This window comes from Camellia sinensis, chromosome 7 (genome assembly GCF_055761805.1).
Source record: "Camellia sinensis isolate YWXY chromosome 7, ASM5576180v1, whole genome shotgun sequence".
Classification (NCBI taxonomy): domain Eukaryota; kingdom Viridiplantae; phylum Streptophyta; class Magnoliopsida; order Ericales; family Theaceae; genus Camellia; species Camellia sinensis.
The window spans coordinates 91419188-91434506 of record NC_138967.1 but is presented as its reverse complement, the minus strand read 5'-3'; the positions used below and the strand labels follow the sequence as shown (position 1 = coordinate 91434506).

Sequence of the window (15319 nt, the reverse complement as noted above, 5' to 3'; positions counted from 1 at the left end):
CTTCGTAGCGGATTTAGTTGATTAATAAAGCAACTATTGGCGTGAGCTGTAAATCTGAACACCAATAACTATTTTGCAGTTGAAAAATCTAGGCTTAGAAATATAGGTGGTGTTTGGGAAGCAAGTTTCCAAATTTTTTTCTCATTTTTTCTACTAAAAGACAAAAGTTTTGCAAAACCAAAAAAACACATCCAAACAAAATATCACATCCAACCCCATAATCATTTCACTTTTTCTCTCACAAACATCACATCCAACCACATAAAAACCCAACTATCTTCCCAAACACCAAAAATTTTTTATCTCATAAAAACGTACATCCAATAAAATCTACATAAAAACTCACTTCCCAAACACCATCATAATATATTAAATCTTTCATGGCAATAAATACAAAACCAAAGAGACACTTCTGCAAATTACCTGATCTGCTACTGCATATAATATTGCAATTATACATGGAAGACAGCAGCAAACAGCTATACCAATGACAAATGCCACAACAACACAGATAACAACAAAGAACACATAAAAGCATGAAATTTACAGATCCATAAGAAACTACAACGAATTAGCCAATAAAAATTGATCAAACATAAAAGCATAAAACTTTTCTCAAACTTGATCTACCACATATCTAATTTCGACCTGATCTAGCAAAAAATAGAATCGAAAAAAGAAGAAAAAAATTATGAAATCAAAGATCTAGAGAACAGATTTGATACCTTGAGGGCCTGAGGAGCAATGTCCCAACCCAAACGCGGTCTCTTTCTGGGACAACGATCCACGTGCGTGTGGAAACTCGATCACGCGTTCCATCTCCATGTTTTCATTTTTGTTTTGCCAGAAATAAATATAAGCACGTATAATCTTTTCTGTAAACAAAAAAAAAAGTAAACTGTAAACGTACATGAAATGCAATGAATTTGAACGGTGATTTAGGTTGGAAAACACCATTGTTGAGCCATCTTTCAGGTCGGAAATCTTCTGCATCATCTCCCCAAATGTAAGGCATCCTCTGCCCATGGCATAGGACATGTAGTAAAACACCATCTTCCTTTTTCAGTTTAAATCCATCTGGAAGAATGTCATCTGTTACCGCGCACCTCCCATCCTTAAAAAGTACAAGTAGCAACTGACCAAAATTATAAATCGTTACTATTCTCAAGAATGGGCAAAAGCACCAAGGATATTCACTTACTTGTGACTTCCACCAGTCAAAAGGCCACTTGGCTGAAATATATCACCTTCGAGAGTGACACTTGGGGTGCCAATTTCTCTATTAAAAGCAACCTATGGACTAGTCATTAATGTGAAAATGAGATCAAGCTCAACAAGGTAACAAAAAACACATTTATTCAAAATACGTAGTAGTTTAGACACGTACAAGATGACAAATTAATTTGGCCCAATGCCAAAAAAAAGATTTAGCCAAGTTAACACTTTTACAGATCAATAGCATAACCTTAAACCAAAGTGCATATGTTTCTAAGATGTTTGTCAAAAAATAAATTCATTCATCAATTCTAACTTCTGAGAAAAAAAATCCAGCACCACATGCTCTTTGATCCTTTTTTGCAGTGTTCTTAGTGAACTACAGTACATTAAAATCAAGACATAGAATCAACAGTTGCACTCAAATATAACATGACCACAAAACATAGCAGCAGAGCAACAAAAGAAAACATGTCATCTTCAAATGGAAAATATATATTAGAATCATCTATACAAAGGCACCTAAGGGAAAAGGATTACTGAAAAAGACTTACCTCCCTCGCTGCATTAATAGTTTTGCACACAAATGTTGAACCAAATACACATTCCATAGCACTTTGCAACACATATCAACTCTCTTTAAAAACAAAATATAACTAACCCAAGCCAAAGTTCTTTTATCCAACCAAAAACAAAATCGCACAAATGCGAATAAGATTTTGGCCCATTAAGAAAGGCACATGCTAGAAACATTCCAGCACACAATTGAATTATACCTTCAATTCCTGATCATATCCAACCAGAGACACAGCCACTTTTGCATTCCCCTTGTCTGACAAACACAAACAAATATGGGAGATACAAAAATGTAATGAAAGCCAAATACACAGACAAACCAATCTACCAGAAGATCAAAAATAGATTGAAAAAATTGAAAAAAGTGAGATTGAAAAACAAAAAGATCAAAGTGAATGAGATTCTATTGAAAAGAAAGCGGACCAAAAATAGCAAGTGAATAGATAAAAAAAGAGCAAAATTCGAATGAAGAGAGGCCAGATCGAAGATCTAATAGAGAGAGGACCTGAGGGATGGTAGCGACAGGAGAACCAGACCTGAGGAGGAGCTTCAACAGGCACATCCAATGCCATCGCGCTCGAGCTTTTCTTGGAACAGAAAACCCTATCATTTCATTGGTTGGTTTCCTCTTTCTCCGACTTGATCGGTCTCGATCTCGGTCTCGGTCTCGGTCCCAATCCCTATCTCGATCCTGATGATCTTGATCTTTCTTCACTCCTCGGTCTCATAACCCCGTCGATTTGTGCAACTCAACCGAACCATCTTCCTCTGCAAAATCATCAGAATCAAAATCAAGAAAACCAAAAAACCATCAAGAAATTTCAACAAAATCGATGCAGGAATCGATGGAATTAGAATTAGATCTAAACCCCGGTGAATCTATCAAGGAGCATGAGGAGATGGAGAAAACCCTAGATCTAGGATGAAGAGAGAAAACGATAGAGAGAAATGGGGAGAGAAAACAAAATGACGGAAAGAGAAAACACTAGAGAGAAATGACCGTTATAAAGTGAAACATGCGTATCTTTAATTTCACTTTAGTTCTTGCAAAGCGTTTTCCAAAAAAAACATTGTCTAAAAAACGTGGTTATAGACAAATTTTGTTGTAGTGTTTGTATTACAAAATTAATGTAAATATTTACATCTCTATGTACATACTATGTTCGTGCTAATCTGGCTATTAATATACAATTAATCTTCGAAAAAAACAAAATATATGTGAATGTTTACAATAAATAACAAACATCCAGCTAATTTTCAAAAAAATAAAACTCATATAAAAATACAATGTGAATATTCACAATTTACAATTAACATACAACTGTTCTTAAAAAACTACATTCATACCAATGTGAAAACATAAAAAAAAAATTCAAAAAAGTGAAAATTGACTGCTTCGATTGTTCAATGGTAACAAAAATGATTATTTAACCAACTTATAATAAAAATAACTAACATACAACTAACTTTCAGAAAAATAAAATTCATACCAAAATATAATGTAAATGTTCATAGTTTACAATTAACATACAATTATCCTTAAAAAAAACTAAACTCATACCAATGTGAACATTCACACTGCAATGTGAAAACAGGAAACAAAATTAAAAAAAGTAAAAAACGCCTATTTCAATTATTCAATGACAATAAAAATGATTGCTCAATCAAAAACCATAGTAACAATCAATATATAACAAATCATCAAACAATATATAAAAAAATCATCAAATATTTCATATATATTGATGCACCTTTTTAGAAAAAATATGTATATAATCAACTCCAGCATAATACCAGCGAATAAACTACACAATATCAATGACTATACAAACTGACGAAGAGACTATGTTTTATGTATAACAATAGCAAAAAAACGACTGTCCACTGTTGATTTACGATTATCTCTGTTGCGAGTCCATCATCATCTCTATCATTGGTCTACATGTATAACTAACCTTCTCTTCCAAATATTCTTCCATGATAAGACCTTATTGTAAAATAATGGTAAAGATCTTTGATCAAGTGAATTCCTCACATTGAGGCAAATAAAATATTAAGAATAATAATTTTATATATTTATATACAGTATTTTATATATATATATATATATATATTACCATATAGAAAGAAAATTATGATTAAATATATTTCATTTATGATATATATATATATTACAATAAAAGCTTATAAGGGTAAAATAATCCACATAATACTTCTAATATAGGAAAAAAGACCTATTGGAATTCAAATGTATGGGATTAGGTGGAACACAAGAATACTTTGTGAATTTATTGGGCTATAAAATTTATAAATAAATTTCTCAAGCTCAATACACCCCCCACTTTCAATCCTTTTTATTACAACTTGTAAATTAGTAAAAAACGGCATTAACTATTAAATTTTATATCCATAACTTATGACCCACTTAATCCCAAATATTCTTATAATCCAAAAAGTCTTGTCTAACATCAAAAAATTTCAAATGAAACATATCCACATTTAGAAACGTAAAATGTGTATGTGAATATGATATTTCAAATTGCAAAATCGTAGTTGTCATTTTAGGTCACATTGTCACATTTTGAGAATAACACATTTGACAAAAGTTTAATAAGACAATAAGGCATGCATTAGAATGATTGTCCCATTATCAAATTTTAAGAATGACACAATTGGCATTTTAATAATGATGTCTCATTGTCACATTTTAAGAATGACACATTTGGCAAAAGTTCATACCCAACATTTGGAAACTAAACGTAGTATATTTCACCCAAGAATCTCCAAAAAAATATAGTGAAATGATCTCACGGTGTACATTTCCAAATTCAATAAGACTGTGATTGTCCACAAAAATTCATAGGACTTTCCAAAACATAATTTTTTGGGATGGGATTTCCGAATAAATTGCCCTTAATAAAACTAAATTTTAAAACAAAAACTCTAAATCTAAAACAAAAAAACTTCTCTACCAACCCATGCTACTTGCTACCAGCTCACTTGTTAGTGCGTACTGCCACCACCCCTCCCAACCCATCAACCATTGACACCACCCTCTCCCCCACCTATTGCTGCCATTTGTAACTATTCCATTCCTCTTCCATCACACCCACTACTAGCTCATTGACTCCCTCAAACCCTGTCTCCGCCACCCTTTCCCCAGTCAACTCCCGTCCCGCCATCTTGACACCCTAGCCCCTTCCCATCACCTCTAATCCCTCTTTTCCTCTGTCAACACCCCATCTTCTATGAAACCCTACAACCACCAAACACCACCACTCTCAACCTATAAACCTTTAGATTTGAATACCCTAGGCCTCCCCCCTTAAAAGTCTCTATGTTTGTCTCTCTCATACATGATTTGCAAAGGTAAGTCAATTGGGGTTTCACGATTATGAGAGGAGGGGATAGAGGCCAGCAAGAAAGTTAGTAGGTATCATGGTGGTGGAGAAGTGGGTGGCATATATATAGGAGAGGGACTAGGGTGGTCGTTGGAAGTGGTGCTGGTTGTGGGATAGGTTGTGTGGGTTAGGGTTTGGAGGGTTAGAGACATCAAGATATGCAAGGTTAGATGTGAGAGTACTTCGGAAATATATGGTGAAAAGAGGAAAAAAAATCGAAGCTTTAAATGAGTATGAAAAGGTGGGTGTAAGAAGTTGAATTTGTGGTGTAAACATAGGCTCCCTTTTCGAACATGGCACCAAAAAATGTTGACATCGAACAATTTTTTTCTGTTACTTAGATGGTTTATAATTGACTGTAAACTTCAAACCTCATGTTTTTTTCTTTTTTCTTTTTCAATTTTTTGAAAGGGAAATGCACTATGTAATGTTTATACATTGAAATATGTGAAAATATTTAAAAACATATAGTAAAAAAATGTATGAAATTATGTCAAATGTGTATTGAAATTTTAAACTTTTTGACATTATTTGGTTTCTAACGAATTGCCAATGGATAGTTATTCACAAGACTCCTTTTCAAATCATAGGATATATATATATATATTTTGTATGTTCATCAAACCTTGAGGGTTTGTCTTTGGTATTTTGCTCTTAAAAATATGATAGAGGAATATTGGGCCACAAAAATGAAAACATAAACATAATGAAAGAAAATAAAGAAAAAAGAAAAGAAAAGAAAAATGTGCAAATGAAAAAAAAAATGTTGGTTTTAGGAATCCCAAATATCATGTGTTTCAATCGTTTAATCAAAGTATCTTAAAACTTCTGATATCTCAATGGAATGTTATAATCCTTTCAAATCAATGGATCCTTATTTGGCTTCTATTTATTTATTGTTTCTTTTCAAAATTTGGAATTATTAGATGGAAGGTTTAGTGAAGGTGTGAAAGAAGAAGGAATCAAATACTACAACACCTCATAGATTCTTGCCAATGGTTATTGATTCAACCTCAACTCTTTCATAATCTATTTTACAAGTCAAAATGCATATATATATATATATATATGTATTCTTATGTGAAGACAGATGTTTGTCCTAAATTATATATGCAGGTATAAAGCCCTTTGTGACTCTTCTTCAATTTGATGTTCCCCAAGCTTTGGAAGATGAGTATGGAGGCTTCTTAAGCTCTCGAATTGTGTAAGTCAATCATGTTAATTTCATCATATGATCAGTCTGTATAACTGCCTATCCAAGACATTTAAAAGTTGTTCATGAATTTTTAAAGAACTTGGTGATGTGTGTATAGCTAGGGATTAGTTGTCATTTTTTAGTTATTCATAGTAGTTGTTAATTAGATTAGTTGTATTACTTAATTGTAAATCTTTTCATGTATTGCCTCGTATAGCTATATATACCTCCATATTGGAAAAGAATAAAATAATCTGCTATATTCCAGCATGGTATCAGAGCATTGATCCTAAAACTTTTCCTCTCTTTTTTCTTCTGCGATTTTTACCCTGACATATTATCCGACCAATTCCGATCTGGTCTGAAAAGTCTGCCGCTGCCACTATCGCTGGAAATTGCTTTACGGCCGCTACTATGCAATCTTTCTGCCGATTATTGCTATTCTTCCTATTTACTCTCAACATGGGTGATGAAAACTCTGTTGCTAACCCTTCTCCAACTACTGTGACTTTGCATCAAGACAACTCTACAAATCACCCCAGACAAATTGGATGGCTCAAATTGCTCCACGTGGTCTCAAAGTGTGGAGGTGTATTCACAGGAAGAGGAAAAGTGAAGTATTTAACTGGAAAAAAAACCTAAACCCAATGAAACAGATGCTACTTACTCTACTTGGTTGGAGGATAATGCCATGGTTAAATCTTAGCTTCTTAATTCAATGACCTCTAATGTTAGGGTTGTGTTTCTTCGTCTCCCTACTACTCATGATGTTTGGGATGTGGTTTCCCAAACCTATTTTGTGGGCAAGGATGATGCTTCACAGATGTATGAACTCCGATGTCGGTCTCATGAGACACGCCAGAATGGTAAGTCTGTGGTTGATTGCTAAGGTGCTCTTCAACTTATTTGGCACGAATTGGACCTTCTGAGTGCAATGAAGTCTGCCACAGATGCTGCCACCCAGAAAAAGAAGATTGAGAAGGATCATTTATATGATTTTTTGGCTGGTCTTGATCCTAGTTTGGACTAGGTTCGGAGTGTCCGTAATGCTTTTGCTTTTGTACGCCATGAAGAGCTTTGTCAGACCACTGTAAAATCTGACTCTAAAAAAATCTCGTGTTAAGAGCATTTGTTGTTCGCCAGACTGACACAATTACGTTAAGGAAAAGAGAAAAAATAAGGATAAGTAATAAATAAATTTATAGATTTAAATTATGAATTTTTAGTTTTTTTTTTTTTTTTTTTTTTTTGTTGTTGTGAGTTTCTAACATTAACTGTTTGAATTAGTCAAAAAAATTGCATTTTATTAACGAAAATGTAAATTATTTTTTAAATTTTGACACAAATTTTACAAAACTTCATTGAAGTCCAATTTTTTTTTTAAAAATATAATTTTTTAATTTGTTATCAAACAAATAATATATATCATAACTCTTTTAGTAATTTATTATAAACGTGACAATCTCTCTCTCTCTCTCAACTATGGCCTTTGATTATATAGAAAATGAAAATAAAATACCACTAAAACAAGTGGGCCTAAAAGATACATTTTAATTCGATAGTTAATAATGTCATCCTCCTGGCTTGTTCACTTGCCAAAAAAAAAAAAAATTAGACTAATTTTTCAATTTTTTCCTAATCATTTTTTTTTATAAATTATGGATGCTGGAAATGATTGTAGAGGTTTTTATTTTTTATTTTTCCACTGTAAATTCTTAGTTTGGAAGCCCTTTTTTCACTTAAAAATGTTGAAAAAGCTCAAAGAATAAGCCTTTTTTTTGGTTTAAAAAAAAAAGCCCCCCCCCCCCCCTCCCCCAAAAAAAAAAGAGGCTCAAATAAGCCAAATTATTTGGCAATTCAGTTTTTTTTTTTTTCCCAACTACATCATCGATAATGATTAATGCCAAAATAATAATGTCACATGCTATGAATATAATGGGTCTACCTGAGCATTGTGGGCTCATTGAATCAGCCACTTACGCTTATCCACTTACTAGATTTCGAACCAACATGATTTTCCTTTGGTTTTTTTGGGATTTTTTTTTAAGGTTCTTGATGTTAAGATTTTATAGCATAAAGAACCTTTAATATTTTCATTATGTCTAAGGTCTCTCAACATAGAGAAAATTCCAAATTTCTCTGGACACATCACAGAGAAAATCTCACCAGAGAAATTTCCATCTCCACCCCAGAGAAATTTACTCAACCCCAGAGAAAATCCCCTTCAACCAGAGAAATTTAATTGTGTTGTCTGCAATTTGATGGCTTCAGTGCTTTGGATGCATATTCATAGAGAAAATCTCACCAGAGAGTTTCTCTAGATTCAACCCAGAGAAATTTCCCTCTCCACCCCAGAGAAATTTACTCAACCCCAGAGAAATCCCCTCCAACGAGAAATTCACTTGTGTTGTCTGCAGTTTGATGGCTTCAGTAATTTGATCCAACATTATTCTTATACTACAAAAAGAGACTTGATCCAATAACTATATTTATGTCTATATTCATAATGAATTAAACATACAAAGCAATCATTGGAAATTCTATGGGGTCAAGACCTTGAACATTCAAATTTCTTTGGACTAATTTCTCTGGACTAACATTCAAATTTCTCTGGACTAACATCAAAAACCCTTGAACTTTTTTCAAATTTCTCTGAACTAACATTCAAATTTCTCTAGATCTCTGGACTAACATAAAAAACCCTTGACCATTTCACAAATTTCTCTATACTAATATTCAAATTACTCTAGATCAACATTCAAATCCCTCTATCTATCAAGAGAAAATTGAACACCACGGAAAAAATTAAACATGGCAGAGAAAATTAACCAAACCAGAGAAAGGTTTAACAGCAAGGTGGTTTTGTTTTCACTGCCCTAAGATTATAAGAAAGGGTTCCTAATAACAAAAATTTAAATAAGGAAGAATTTCTAGTAGCTTATGATCATAATAAACAAATTGAAAAACTAGCAAGACTACCTTGTTATTTCTTACATCTTCAATGATATCCTCAAGCAGATCAATTCTACAAACTTGCCCAGATAACCACAATGTTCAAGGTAGGCTCATCCTCAAAATCAACCATTTCACCAAAAGAGATGTCTTTTGTGGAAGCATCATTGAAACTACCACTTGATCTTGGTTTCTTGTGATCACTATTTATAACTGCTAATTGAAAGCTACCTTTTGGAGCATCTGGTGCACAATCTTGGATGGGTGATGGAGCCACGTGAACCACAAAATTCTCTACCTCTGATTGATTAACATCTAACCATGATTGTTCTTAATGGCTTTCTTCATGGACCATGGCGAGGAGGAGGAGGTGATAGGATCGGGGGATCAATGCTCTAAAGAAGCTTCGAGAGTGGTCGGAGATTGTCGCCGAGCCACGGTGGAAGACCTTCATACGACTGTTCAATCGAAGCAAGAGTGGCCGAGGAGTTCTTGACATAGAGCTTCTTGGATTGATCGAGCTGGATCGACGAAAGAGAGCAAAGAGCAACAAGGAGAGAGAAGAGGTGAGGCGTGAGTCTGAGAGAGAAAGAAGAGAAAGAGAGGGTGAAGGTTTGAAGCCGTGAGGCATATCAAATTTCTCTGTAATACATGAATGTGGATAGGGTTGAGGGACCTTAGACATCATAAAATAATATTGTGAATCTCTTCCATTACTAAAGATGGGAGATGAACCTTAGACTAATTTTCCTTTTTTTTTTTTTCTTTGATTTTTCTCTATTTTTTTAAATCAAAAAGTTGACTTAAAAGAAGTTGTTAAACTAACTTTGTCACCTCTCACCACTTGGGGTTAAATTACTATTGATGATGTCATGACCTGAAATGGATAAAAGTAGTGGTGAATCTCACCCGGTGTTGGTGTAATGTAAACCAAAAACCCTCCAAATAAATTAGAGAAGAAAACTTGAAAAGAAAGCTAGGAATTAGGATTCGGGTATTGATTTCCCTAATGAATTGAACATGTCAACCTTATATAGTTTGGTCTTCACATGTTGATAAGTGGTCTTTAGTGGTTCAAGATTCCTTTCAGCCGTTTTGCCTACACGTGTCCTCATTTACAATGTTATAACTCTCATACAAATTTAATTGTGAGAATAACTTAACCATGTTCAAAACTACACGTGCCTACACGTGTCCTCATTTACATTTTTGCAATTATCAACAAACTATGATTGACTAAGCTAGCATTTTTTTATTATTATATATATTTATAAAATTTTGAAAGTTGTAAACAAAAATTTATTTGATGTTTATTTTTATTTTTTAAAATTGTTAGCAGTTTACAAAATTTATTAAACTCTTAACTTAAAACAAATTAGTTTCACATGTTAAGAAAAATAATTTCTCTCTCTTTAATTCCTTCAAGCCATCTATTCCTCACCACCACCATCGGGCATCACATCTGGCCACTCCAATTGACGGAAATCCCCTCCAAGCACTAATAACCACATCTTGCTGGAAACTACTTTTGGTTGCCTCCTCCTGCCAAAAATCACCTCTAACACTATATCCAGTTGTCAGCAATTACTTTTGGTTACTCCCTTATTTTCAAAACAAAATTTAAAACATATATCCAGTTGTCAGCAATTACTTTCGATTACTTCCTTATTTTCAAAACAAAATTTAAAACATATATGCGTATTAAACATTTTTTTTATTTATCAAAAATAAATATAAACATGATTAATTTTTAACTCTAATAAAAGATTCTGTGAAATAAAATCAAATTGTTAGGCCTTAATTGCAAAGAACAAGTTCAAACAGTTTAATTAACTTGTCTTTGTCCAGCCTCATTGCGTTGGACTTTTCTATTTAGTTTGCTTCCACAAAAGAAACGTATGGGATTTTGGACACTGATTAATATTTTTAGAGAAATATTATATATGATTGATATATATATAATTAATAATATATTTTTGGATTTTAATATATATATATTAAAATATATATATATATATGATTGATATATATCAATTTTTACACGAATATTAATAATTAATTTCTCTTATGTAAGTTTAATTATTAAAATATATTTTTTTTTTGGATTCCTAATTATTAAAATATTTAATAAAGATAAAAAAATTAAATAATATATAACAATCCTAGTATTTTTAATCATGGCTTAGTTGCAAAGTATTTGAACCCATAACCCTAAAACTGTAATTGTCAATCCTAGACATTTCTTGAAGAATTAATTAATAAGATTAAGTGATCTGATTTGCCACGGCACAACTGATCGGTTGGAAGCCATATCATCTTCCCACCAACTTCAACTAGGAGCTTAAAATATGTGCTGGGCAAATCACAACGTGGCACCGCACCATTCTGTCACATATATTATAATAAAATTAATGTGTATTTATACAAAAACGATAAATCAGTGGTAACACTTACGTTTTCAGTTTTCTGTTTAAATTTCTAAAAATTTTAAAAACTCAAATAAAAACTTGTTTGGTAAAATTTTTGATTTATAAATCAGTGGTCTCAGTTTATAAATTTGGCCAAAAAATGAAAACATAAAAAATGTGTTTCCATTTTGAGTTTTGAGTTTTTTTTTTTTTTACCACCCAACACCACCATTTTCCACCACCATCTTCCGCCACCACCACCCACCCTCCACCACCACCTGCCACCACCATTTACCACCACCACCCATCACTCACCCACCAGCCACTACCCATCTGCCACCCACTCGCCGCCACCACCTGCCACCACCACCCACCACCCGCCACCCGCCACCTACTTGCCACCACCACTCACCACCCGCCTGCCACCACTACCACCCACCCCCCACCATCACCTGCCACCACCACTCACCACCTACCTGCCACCACCACTCACCACCCGCCTGCCACCACTAGCCACCTGTCACGTACCCGTCACCACCACCCGCCACCCACCACCACTACCCACTCGCTACCCACCTGCTACCACCACCACCACTACCACCACCCACTCACTACCACCTACCACCCGCCATCGTCACCCACCCACCCACCACTCGCCACCACCCGCCATCCGCCACCCACCACCCACTCGCTACGACCCACCACTAGCCACCGTCACCCACCCACCCATCATCACCATCCACCACTCATCTGCAACCACCACCCGCCATCCGCCACCACCACCCACTCGTTGCCACCCACCCACCACCACCACCCACCCGCCACCACCCATTCGCTACCACCACTAGCCACCGTCACCCACCCACCCATCATCACCATCCACCACTCATCTGCAACCACCACCCGCCATCCGCCACCACCACCCACTCGTTGCCACCCACCACCCGCCACCGTCACCCACCCACCCACCCACCACCACCACCACCACCACCACCCATTCGCTACCACCCACCACCTGCCGCCATCACCCACCCACCCACCCACCCACCACCCACCGTCACCACTTTTCACCAGCGTCTTCCGTTGTCACTTGCTACCACTTGCCATTTCTCGCTTTTTTTTATATTTTAATTTTTTTTTAAACATTTTGTCAATTACCAAACGCGTTTGTAGTTTATATTTTTTTAAAAATAAACAAAAACCAGTTTATAAAATTTTTGTAAATATAAACTGAAAACGTAAACGTTACCAAACACTTAACCATATGGAATGGAATGTTTATATGAAATTTTTGACAAAAATAATGTTGTATTTTTTAAAATATCACAAGAATTTTATCATTTGTTATATATATATATATATATATAGAATTCTAATTATATTAAGAGGATCATGTTAACAACCACCAGCTGACTTGTGGTTGAGACCAAAATTTTCACAACTAATTCATACACCATGGATTTGCTAGACAACCAATAAGATGGTGCACATCCGCCAAATTAGCAAAATTCTGTCCTACATTTACATACACAGTCCCCCATCAATTTTAGATTTTTCGATGAATAAAACAGATTTTGCAATTGAAAATTTTTGAGTAGTTACAAATTTTATAGACAATTTTGGAGGAAAAAAATGTGATAGACCTAAAAAAATATTTATGAGTTCTGTGTTATATATTTAATCTTTGATTTTGTGTGATTATGGACCCTGTTGGGCAGTGGGGTACCAAGGAATCATGTGAAGGTTTGAGAAGTGGGAAAGATCTTATAAAGGAAAAAGATTGGTCAGCTGTGGTCGATGGTGGCTCTGAGTAGAAAAGAACAAAATGGGAAAGAGTTTGACTGCAACATTTCAACGCCATATACAAGCAAGGGAATTTTCTTAATTTTCTTCCCATATTTTTGGGATATTAATTTGTTACGTTCGTTTATAGGATATTTTGTCATATACATGATGACAGACTCGATTACTCAATAAGCATAATTCCAATTTTCCAAATCATATGCTTGCAGATGCTCAATTTCGTCGGAGAGGAACGGTTCGCCACCAACACCAACGGTTTTGCTTCTCACTTGGCTTTGCTACCATACAAGAAACACATAAGGCGATCACAGAGATGGGTGACAAAGCCTACGTAACGCTCGAGCAGAGGTTTGAACATAATAGAAAGCTCACTTAGTACCTAGTGAGCTCACCCCCCTCAAATTCAGTTCCAACACTGGAGAAGGCACAACACTACCATCCTCCCGCCCTCAATACTTCCTTAAGAACTCCGTCAAACAAGCAAAAACCAACCTAGGTATAAATCCTGAGGATAGTTTCACCACCAGTTTTACTGAAGCTGAGAGGATTGGGGAGGATTTCCCACTTTCTATCACCTTTGGGATCAAAAACCTCAAAATGGGGTGCCTCAAGATCAAGTTCAAACAGGAATTAGTATGAATGTCTGGAAAGAACGTAAATTTTTCCCTCGTGTGACCACAATAGGTCTGGCCTTGTAACCTGACAATCTGGGAATATCGCGGACAGGGACCAACAAACCCTCCTCTAGTGGGATCAAAGGAAGGCAAAAGCATCTAAACAGAAATTGTATTTACAAGAAACATCATTTTCATCAATTACAACATTTGCACCCCTAACCATATACAATATAATTGACAAAAGTAATGATCAAGACCAATTCTCCACAATTTATACAATATAATTGACAAAACTCCATATAAACTGAAAAGAGAAGGAAGTGAGAAATATTACATCTGTTAGGTCACCAACAGATACAAACAACATATAATTAGTTAAACCAAAAAATAGTAATAATTGAAGTCTGATAGAAGAACACAGACATTACATGGTAATTTGAAAGATATCTGACAAAAGTATTTACCAAGCTAGAAGAGGTTAGAAAGACATTACATGGTGAGAAAGGCTTGAATTTTGGAAGAAAAGAACACAAATCCACAACAAACGTGGAAGGCACCACAAAAAAAGAACTCAAATCCACATTATATGGTAACTAGGAAAAGTGGAAGGCATGCACTGGGAAACTCGATTCCAAGGTTGTGCGTTGTGTCTTTATTGGTTATTCTACTACTCAGAAGAGTTACAAATGCTATGATCCTCACACTCGCAAAGTGTATGTTAGTATGGATGTTACTTTCTGTGAATCTGATTGTTATAGATCAACACGAGTTATCTAGTCAGCGGACTGTTATTTGTGGTGAGGGGGAGCCTGCCATTGGTGGTCGTTTGGATAGGGTTGATCTTATTCTCGACGTCTGAAAGAGCAAGCTTGCCACCAACATCAGTCTATTCCTCTATCATCTGTGTGGGCCTTCCGGTGGGCTTTATGAAGAGCATAAGCACAAGCCCAGCATTAAATATTATGTTGGACCAAGCCCAGTTCAAGGGATTATTAATTGGAGGTCTAAACCACATAAGAAGTGAATGGAAACAGGATGAAGCCCAAATCACAAAATATCAATCACCAACCCCGCCATCCATTGAGGAAATTGTAGGTCCATTGGGATCAAATAAGCAACTGAGTCAAGATGAGGCAGAAATAAAACAAAGAA

At 35.1% G+C, this 15319-nt stretch overlaps 1 protein-coding gene across 50 annotated transcripts in view; it reads right to left on the bottom strand.

The window, feature by feature from the left end:
* LOC114310685 (galactokinase) overlaps positions 1–15319 on the bottom strand; it is a 79022-nt gene that overhangs the window by 53070 nt on the left and 10633 nt on the right. For 10 of the 50 annotated variants that reach the window (XM_082878692.1, XM_082878709.1, XM_082878694.1 and 7 more), the window contains 4 exons: positions 2297–2559; positions 1992–2047; positions 1202–1300; positions 726–1135 (listed from right to left, as the gene is read on the bottom strand). The exons of 24 other annotated variants lie outside the window; for them this stretch is intronic. The gene's annotated coding sequence lies outside the window, so the exon portion shown is untranslated. Of the gene's footprint in view, positions 1–725; positions 1136–1201; positions 1301–1991; positions 2048–2296; positions 2560–15319 lie in introns of those variants that run through there. 16 more of the 50 variants (XM_082878695.1, XM_082878697.1, XM_082878706.1 and 13 more) reach the window with 12 other exon arrangements.